This window comes from Primulina tabacum, chromosome 1 (assembly GCF_025594145.1).
Source record: "Primulina tabacum isolate GXHZ01 chromosome 1, ASM2559414v2, whole genome shotgun sequence".
In the NCBI taxonomy this organism is placed as follows: domain Eukaryota; kingdom Viridiplantae; phylum Streptophyta; class Magnoliopsida; order Lamiales; family Gesneriaceae; genus Primulina; species Primulina tabacum.
In genome coordinates, this window is record NC_134550.1 from 25,394,143 (window position 1) to 25,404,151 (window position 10,009).

The window sequence follows — 10,009 nt, forward strand, 5'->3', positions numbered from 1 at the left end:
GGGTTGCATCACCATCAAGTAGAGGATGAATTGGAAGCTTGTGCCTTAGCGCGTGGCGGGAAGTTTGAGCCGCCAGAAGACTATTTTCTTAACCTAGTTTCCTTAGTTTAATTAAATTCTAAATTAATTATTGATTTGTTATCTTTAAATATGAAATTTTCTATATTTAGGGTTTCGTTACCTATATTTAAGCTAGAATACCATGTAAACAATAAAACTTTTGTTCATTATTGATTTGATATCAAATTGTGAGATTTTCTCTCAAATACACTTCGGTATTTTCAAAATCGAACTTTCAAAGGTGGATTCTTTTGTCGTTCGTCTATCGATTTTCACGAGGGTTGCCAAGGATGGGTTCTTTGGAGGTTCTCTTGAACGCGATTGTTTCTATCGTTGATTAATTGTTGCTAGACCGCGTGATCTAGAGGCGATTATCACATCTATCAATTACTTGTTTCAAAGATCGGGACAAATCAAAGATCTCGTGGGCGGGATCACATCATTTATGCTTTATTTGAAAGTTAGTTTGTTCATGTTAAAAGTAGAAGTTGAATTTGGTAATTGACGATTTAAGAATTTTTATGCATTTGAGATTTTAATGTTAAACTATTTTGATTTCTGGAAATGTTAAGTTATTTTAATGGTCAACTTTGAAAATTGATGTTTTTTTTAAAAAAAAATTAGTATGATTTTAAAGATAAAAAGCGAGGGTTGTTTCATTCTACCCTGATAGTATAATCGACGCTGAAAGACAGGATTTGAGCAAGTCAGTCTTCTGATGAGCAGTTACAAAAGTGGAGACTGAGGGATGAGTCCAAGGGTCTGAGATTGTATTCTGTCGAGGATGGTGTAGTCCAATATCGCGACAAACTATGGGTTCCTAGTGGTGATTCACTGAGAGAAGACATTACGAAGGAAGCCCACAGCACCCCGTACTCTATTCATCCAAGAAGTACGAAGATATATAATGATCTAAAATCTTTGTTTTGGTGGATGGGCATGAAACGAGACATTTTACGTTTTGTGTACTAGTGCTTGACATGTCAACAGGTTAAGGCAGAGCATCAAAGACCTGCAAGAAAGCTTAGACCGCTCCCTATTCTCGAGTGGAAATGAGAGAACATCACTATGAATTTTGTGACAAGGCTACCGAAGACAGTTGGAGGATATAATGTCATTTGGGTGATAGTCGATCGATTCACTAAAGCAGCACATTTTCTACCGATCAAGAAGACTTTCACCATGACTCAGTACGCAGAGCTGTACATTAGAGAGATAGTAAGATTGCATGGAATTCCAGTGTCCATTGTGTCAGATAGGGACATGAGGTTTACATCTGCATTTTGGAAGAGTCTGCTCAGGCATTGGATACCAAGTTGCTATTCAGTACATATTTCCATCCTCAGACCGATGGTCAATCTGATAGAGTGATTCAGATCATAGAGGATCTACTCAAGGCTTGCATGATCAACTTCCAGGACAGCTAGGAGCCGAAGTTACCTCTCGTGAAGTTCACATACAACAACAGTTATCAAGCATCTATTTGTATGGCTCCATATGAGGCACTTCATGAAAAAAGTGTAGATCACCGATCTATTCGGATGAGGTAGGTGAAAGAGACGAGTTGGGCCCAGACATTGTCAGACAGACTGCAGAGCTAATAGTCAAGATTCGGGATAGGATGAATACTACTCAGAGCCGACAGAAGAGTTATGCAGATAAGCGGCTCAAAGATCTAGAGTTTGCAGTGGGTGACCACGTCTTTGTGAAAGTTGCCCCTATGAAAGGTGTGATGAGATTTGGCAAGAAGGGCAAACTCAGTCCTATATTCATAGGACCCTTCGAGATTATCGAGAGAGTTGAGACACTAGCCTACAGAGTTGAATTGCCGTCGAATATGGCGGGAGTTCATAATATGTTCCACGCCTCGATGTTGCGGAAGTACATGTCGAATCCTTCGCATGTGCTGAATTATGAGCCTCTGCAATTGACACCGAACTTAACTTTCGAGGAGAGACCTACCCAGATTTTGGACAGAAAGGAGAAGAGACTGCGGAACAAGGTGATCCAAGTGGCTGAATCATTCCGATGAGGAAGCTACTTGGGAGACCGATAATGAGATGATGAGACGTTACCCAGAGCTTTTCGGTAAGTTTTAAATTTCGAGGACGAAATTCTATTTAAGGGGGAGGGGGAGGAATTGTAAGGTCTAGAAATTCGAACGACGTAACTAGACTGTAAGAAAATCTAGGGGTTATTAAAATTTTTATTTAATTATTTTTAAATGCATTTAGTGCATGGTTATGACCAGATTTCATGATTTTATGACGTGGTTTACTTGATTGCATAACATAGGGCTCTTAGCAGTATTTTATGCTCGAACGAGGACCGAAGACCGGAGACCGGGGACAGTTAAGAAATTTTTTTATTAAATAATTATTTAATACATGGTGTATTTATTATGTAATTTTCGAAAATGGGCATTTTTAAATATTTTTACACGTCGAACCATATTTTAAATCCGGTAGGCGATTTTTAGCAAAATGAAGGATTTTTGAGTGCTCGGGTAATATTTTTAAAAACGTATCAAAACGAAATATTTTACATACTCGTTATTGGGCCTAATAGGCCTTTTATTTCTTGTTGATGGGCCTAAGTTGCCACTGTAAAAAAAAAAAAGAATAGGCCCACTCTTTTATTATATTTTCTCCTTCATTTTTCACTCTAAAAACCCTAGCACCTCTCCCTTCACCTCTCGGCCACCCACCTCACAGAAAATTAGCAATCTTTGTGCATCTTGCAAGGAGATTTCAGTAGGAGCTTTGTCCCGTATCTCCGGTTCTCGTCCCTCGCTTCGTCGGTTCGAACTTTTGAGCGTTTATATACTAAGGCACGCCCAATTACTTTATTTTCTCATCTTTCACACTATATAACATGTCTTTGATTGATTATGCATGATGTTTAATGGAGTTAATGATTTATGCTTGAGTGGGATCGGAAAAATACATAAAACTTGGATTTACTTTCATGCTTCTCACTTTTTGATCGTGTTTTGTAAGGGGCTGCCAGGATCAGAGGACTAAAATCACGTCTGGTGGATGGTGTTAAGCACTAGGTTCAGATCGGGAATGGTTTTGTATGAGGTAGATCATGTTCCTTGTTTGTGGTTCGATTTTAGGGGCGTTCGGGTGGTTCGTGCGCATTCGAGATCATGGGGCTGAGGGCCACGGCTAGGGCAGTTCAGGAAGGGTCAGTTTTGGTCTAGGATAGGTTGGTTCGAGCCTGGTCCGGGCCGAGTGAGCGTAGGATGGTTTGGCTTCGAGGTGGATATTTAGGGTTTTTGGGCGCAAGTGTGGCGCCGCGACGCTGCCCATTTGGCGCCGCATCGTTTGAGCTTCGGCCCTTGTAGAGCCACAGCACTGGTGCATGGAGCCTAGGTGCGCCGTAGTACTACACATCCAGCGCCGTAGCGCTAGGTCCTGTACTTGAGGATTAATGATTTTGGTGAACATGTCTCGTTTTGGGTGTTGGTATGTCAATGTGTCCGAGGTTATTGATTTTTTAATTCGGTCATTCGGAGTTTGGTTAGGAGTCTCTGAACTATGGTTAAGTTTCGGGTTGATTCAGGTTAAAATCGGGACTCCGGTCTAAGCGCGGGCTTGAGTTTAAGTCTAAAAAATGATTGAAAATATGTTTTTAAGGCGTTTGATAAGTTCGAATGGGAAATGTTCATGTTGCACCGATTTAGGTTAACAGTCCTGACAGTGCCCTGACAACTGATATTGCATATTTAAATTGTGTATGTTGATATTTAATATGGAATTTTATGTTAATGCTGAAAAATACGTTGTGTGTTTGGTTTTAAGAAATGTATGTAAATGCATGAATTTTATAAGTGATGAATGCGATGACATGTTTTTGAAGGAGATGAGTTGGTTGTGACTAACATGAACACGAACACGAACATGTAAGACCAAGGCTCGGTGGACGGGTAAAACTGTCGCTGATGTCCCCGCCACCGGGTACCGCAGTTATACATAGATGGATCCATCGACCTGGAGCTGATATGAAAGTCACAACTAATTTTATGAATTCAATAAAGAAATTGAATACGAATATGATGATACGATATAACATGATTTGATATGTTTATGTCTATGTTCATGCTTTTGAAGATCACGAAAGTTACTTTGTTTACAGTACTTATCACTGTTGCATGATATGTATATGTACTTGTTATAACAGTTCAGGTGTGTTGAGTCTTTAGACTCACTAGGTGTGATTGATGCGGATGATCATGTGGATGAGGAGACTGAAGGTGTTGAAGACTGAGTAGGCTGAGCTGGGGGTGCATGTTAAACCCGAGGACCTTGCATTTCTTCCGCATAATATGTTTATGAGACATGTGTCTAAACAATATTTTTAAATGTTTTTGAATCTTTTTATATGTTGTTGATTTGTAAGACATTTGATATTATGTTTGAGTTTTTCTTTTAAACCAGTAGACTAGGGGATTGAGTACGTTTGAGATTTTTAACTGCAGTTATTTTTATTCAGTGGTTGGATGAATTTTAAAATGCATGATTGACTTATTTATATGTATATGAGTATGTGTGTATTTTCGGTCATAGTTTCAAAAAAAAAATTGCAGTAGCAGTTTAGCAGTAAACGTTTCAATTACAACTACTAGTTCTCATTTACAGCTTGTTTGATTGAGGTATAGCAGGCTGCTGGTATCGAGAATTTTGTTCGTTCGTGTTTAATTTATTTTCGTCGCATTAATCAAAATATATTGATGCATTATTTGGGTTTATGCTGTAGGTTTAAGGCAAAAACTTGTGTGAGACGGTCTCACGGGTCGTATTTTGTGAGACGGATCTCTTATTTGGGTCATCCATGAAAAAATATTACTTTTTATGCTAAGAGTATTACTTTTTATTGTGAATATCGGTAGGGTTAACCCATCTCACAGATAAAGATTTGTGAGATTGATCTGCATACATCGTACATCTTGAGGGGTTTGGCTCTATGGTGGTTTATATTGTTCATGTTAGATAAGTGAAAAGAATTTATGTTAGATTAAGGTGTACGATTTATGTTATAATCTCTTCATTCCATGTTTTCTCTTGTGATGTGTTTGTAGTCCTAAAATCCTTGAGGGGTTTGGCTCTAGGGTGGTTTACATTGTTCTTGCATCCTTCTCTGTCGTAGTAGCATGGGATTCCTAACATGTCGCTTTGTCGAGTCCCTTTCAATGAGTTAGGGCCTCGGCGACATGTGCATCTGACTTATCAAACGTGAGATGATCAAAGAAATTATCTTACACGTATAAGAAATTAAAACAACAATTATATATAATTGGAGTTCTTGAAACTAATAAATTCTTATGTGATGGGAGCAAGATGGGAGTCACAATTTCAAAGTATTCGGACTAATTGTTTCTAAGGGTAACATTGATCCAAACATCTTGTGCACCTTGGATATGGAGAATGCTCCTTTATTTCAAGATCCTTGTATCTTGTGTTTGAATGATATTAATATAATAATTAATAAAATTGGCTCAACTTAATGATTATAAAATTAGGTTTTCCGACCCATCACTATAATTTTTTTTTAATTTTTTCTAGATGTCATTATCAAAATGATAGCAAAAGACTTGTTAGGAAATTGAGAATTTAGTAGGCGAACGTGCTGCAAAAGTTACTGATTTTGTAATATAAAATTTGGGGGATACATTGTTTTACTTAATTTCTTATTTTATTTGTAATGAATAAAACTTTATATTTACTGTTTTATTATATAATTTATCATTTAATTTTTCAGTGCTCTATTTATTTCTTTGATTTTATTTCATATTGTTAATTTGTATTCGATTGTTTGTGAGGAACAAGTTATTATGTATTTTGTGGGGAGATTTCATCAATGACGTCCTGACACATTTGGATAAGATTGATGAAGCCCCGGTTGTTGCTTTCTTCAAACATGTCGTGCAAAAAGAATTAAGTGTGAAATATGTGTTTCAAATACTTTTCGTGTCGCCAAAACGATATTAATTGATATTTAATATAAATTTATTTACATTCAATGACTAAGGTAACATTTCCATAGCTTAAAAAAATAAAATGCATGTCAAAACTCAAAAATCATGAGCCCGTAAATCTAACTAATATTCAGAAAACAAAATTTTCTCATAATTTCGAATTCAACGCGTAAAGTTTCACGGAGAAATTGTACAATTTTGAGATTCATGAAAATATACGACTGCATAATCTAGGTTCTGACGAAGAATGTGTTATAGAGAATCAATTTTCGGATTGGATTGTTAAAGTAGGAGATGAGAAAAATTAGATAACCCAATGACGATTATGTGAAAATTGGTATTCCTGATGAAATTTTGATAAAATATTGAAATGATCATGTTGCAACATTTAATTGAATAATACGAAATGACAATCAACAAAAACCATAATCAATGATTGTTTAGGCTTTTTGTTCAAGAACCTCGGTTTTAGTCATGATCAGATATATGTCAATGGATCTAGAATAACAAATCTCAGGGGTCTAAAAATTTTGATACGTGATAATGATAACAACCTGAAAAATTTAATAACAAATGTTGTATTTAATAAAGTTTTTCAAAATTTGTAAATTAATTTTATTGTTTTCTAATTGAACAGTCTATAAAAAAATTTATTTATTAATATTTTAATTAATTATTTAAATGCTCATATTTATAATTTGTATCATCAATTATATAAATAACATCATGTTCACAGCATGGGTAGATAATAGTTGAAAATAATAAATGAATTTTAATTTGAAGCCGAATAATATATGCAGTCGGCCCAATTAAGATTTAACGAAGGCATGTATATTCTTCTGTTTTTGCATCGATCTTGTCATAGTAACGATTTTTATTTTTATTGTATGAAAAACATGTGTATGTTATGTAGAAGTTTGAGCAAATATGGTTGGATCACTTTTGAAACTGTTTTTGGATCTCAAAACACGAATTTGCTGTCATTTTAATTACTGCGATTTTTCAGGTCGGTTTTCTAGAAACCTTTCAACATATAAAACATAGAACTTTTTGATATCTTCGATTTGACGGTAAATTCAAAATCTTTGGATAAGAAATGAGTGAGTTATGATCGTTTTTGTTGGACTGCTCTAACTGCGTTTTTTCGAAAAATGCGTTCTTGAAGTTTTATTGTTGCAGACTTCGTTGGGGATCGACGGGTGATCACTGCTGCGTTTAAGTACATGGAGAATGATTTTGGGATGATTGCTGGTGTTTTGTTCGTGTCGTTACGCACTCGGTTGAATTAGAAGTCGTAGGAATTGATTTGGTGTCAAATGTCGTGTTCACGGATTGGGTTGCGTCGTTTTTTATGCGTAGTTGTTTTGGGGTGTTTGTTGAAGTTTTATTAAGTGTCATAGCACCCTAGGATGGGTCTCGAGGCATTGGTTCATGGTCCGTATCATCGAGTTAGGATGAATAAGCCTTAGGTGTAGTGATTTTCCTGTTAGTTCGCGTTTTTTTCCCGTTAGTTTGTGTTTCCAGCACCTACACGGACCCATAGCCGGACCCTGGCACGGGGTCCATGCACTTTTTCCTTCAAAATGCGAATTTCCAGTGTCTACCCGGACCCGTACACGGGGTCCTTGTACCCCCTTTAAAAAATAAAATAAAAATTATTTTTATTTTATTTTTAATATGAATATAAAATGTACGATTTGTTTTGTGGTTATGAATATAAAACATAAGATTTGGTTTGGGGTTTTATGTCATGATTTAGTATGATGATTAAATGAAGTCAATTCCCGAGAGATTTTGAACGTCATAAGGAAATTTGTCATTTTTGGGTGTTAGCATGGCTATACGTCTAAGCTACGAAAGATAAGGGTTTGAACTCATGTTAATATGTGCAGTAGTGGCCCAAGCGAGATCCAACGAATCCCTCGATGGCAAGTAAGTATGTTCGACATGCAAAAGAAAATCTTTTCAAGTTTTTGAGGAATGTTAAATGTCATGTGACCAAATTATTAATGAGTTTGGAAGTCGGTGAACGTGGCCAAGGACCTCTCCACCCCGGTAAAGTATGACCGGATTTAGATCAGGATTGGAAAGCGGTAAAGTATGACAAGGGACCAATCCACCATTAAATTATGAACGGAGATCTCATGTATGTGGTAGTGGACTTTCTCAGCCAGCCCAGTACTGTGGTTTAGTCTGATCAGGCATATTTATGTATGGGTCACTAACTTTGAAACATATCTCTAGCGCAAAATGATGTTATGTATGCTCAAGTATGTATGATGCAAGTATGTTTAAGAAAAGTCTTATGATGATGGCACGTCTATATTTATGCTACTACGTTCATGTTTCAAGTATGTTTATGCTGTTAGGATCAAGTTTCAAGTATGTATGCTCTATTTTAAAGATTCATGTGGTTTTATTATTTATTACTTGTTATTTTCAGTTTATACATGTTGAGTCTTTAGACTCACTAGACTTGATCGATGCAGGTGAGGATGACTTTGAGGAGACGACAGGTGGGGGCCAATGAGCCGGCTTGGACTGCGCAGGGGGCAAAACCCGAGGACTGCCCATGTTTAAAGATTTTATGCATGACGATTTTTTTTAATACTCTGATTTCATGAAGTGGTTTATGATGTTCAAACGATTATTACTTTTGTCAAACTTAGTTTTGGTTGTTTTTATTGCAAATGTTTTTAGACGAGCAAGTTATTTTATTGCAAATTTGAAATTTTATTTTGTATTTAAGAATTTTTTTATTTTTTCTCAAATTTCAAATTATAAATAGTTTAAAAGTACGGTATGTAAAAGTTGGTATCAGAGCGGTGCTCTTGTAAACGGTTATGCCTACTGCAATTTGCGAGAAGCTCACGAAGCCACACCTCAAGTCTGTAAGTTTTAAGGTTTTGAATTATTCCATGTATTAAGCATTAACTCATGATTTCCGCATGTCCATGTTTCAAGTTCAAATTACGTGCATCTTATACTATTGATATTATATTCATGCACATTAGGTTTATGTACTGGGTAAATTGTTGGATCAGTATGCCTCCTAGACGCATGATTAACCAGGAAGCAAGGGATGAGGACAGAGAGGCTCGAGAGGAGGGGAGAGATGCTCCTCCTCCTCCATCGCCAGATATGCAGGCACAGATGCTTGCAGGTATGACTGAGTTCTTCGCGCAGTTTGCGGGGAACCAGGCTGCAGTGGACACAGGGGAGAGGCCCAGACCAGAGGCAGTGTATGAGAGGTTCAGGAGGATGAACCCAAAGGAGTTTTTGGGGGCCACTGACCCGATGATAGCCGAGGGGTGGATTAAGTCCATGAGGTAATTTTTGACTTCATGGAACCGCAGGATGCAAACAGAGTCAGGTGTGCCACGTTTTTCTGACTGGGGACGCCAGTCTATGGTGGGAAAGTGCATCAGTGTCAGTAAACTTGCAAATACTGACGTGGAATGGATTCAAAGAAGTTTTCTACTCCAAGTATTTCACTGAGGAAGTATGCTCCAGATTGACTAGGGAGTTCATGACACTGCGACAGGGAGACAGCAACGTGGCAGACTTCGTCAGGAAGTTCGAGAGGGGGCGTCACTTTGTACCCCTGGTTGCGAATAATGCACGGGAGAAGCTGAGGCATTTTATGGAAGGGTTGCGGTCGATCTTGCGCCGTGATATCAGGATTGCTGGTCCTACTACCTACGTCGTTGCCGTATCTAGAGCCTTGACGGCAGAGCAGGACCAAAGGGATATCGAGAGTGATAGGCAGGGCAAGAGGCCCTATCAATCACCTCAGCAGCAGCAGCATGAGAGAACCTAGTTTAAGAGGCCTTTCCAGGGACAGCAGGGGAAGAGGCCATTTCAAAGACCGCTGAAAGGCAAGGATCCTATTCCTCAACAAAAGGCTCCTCAGAGGCCCGTTGAGTACCCAGTGTGCCCGAAGTGCAACTGCAAGCATCCGAGACAGTG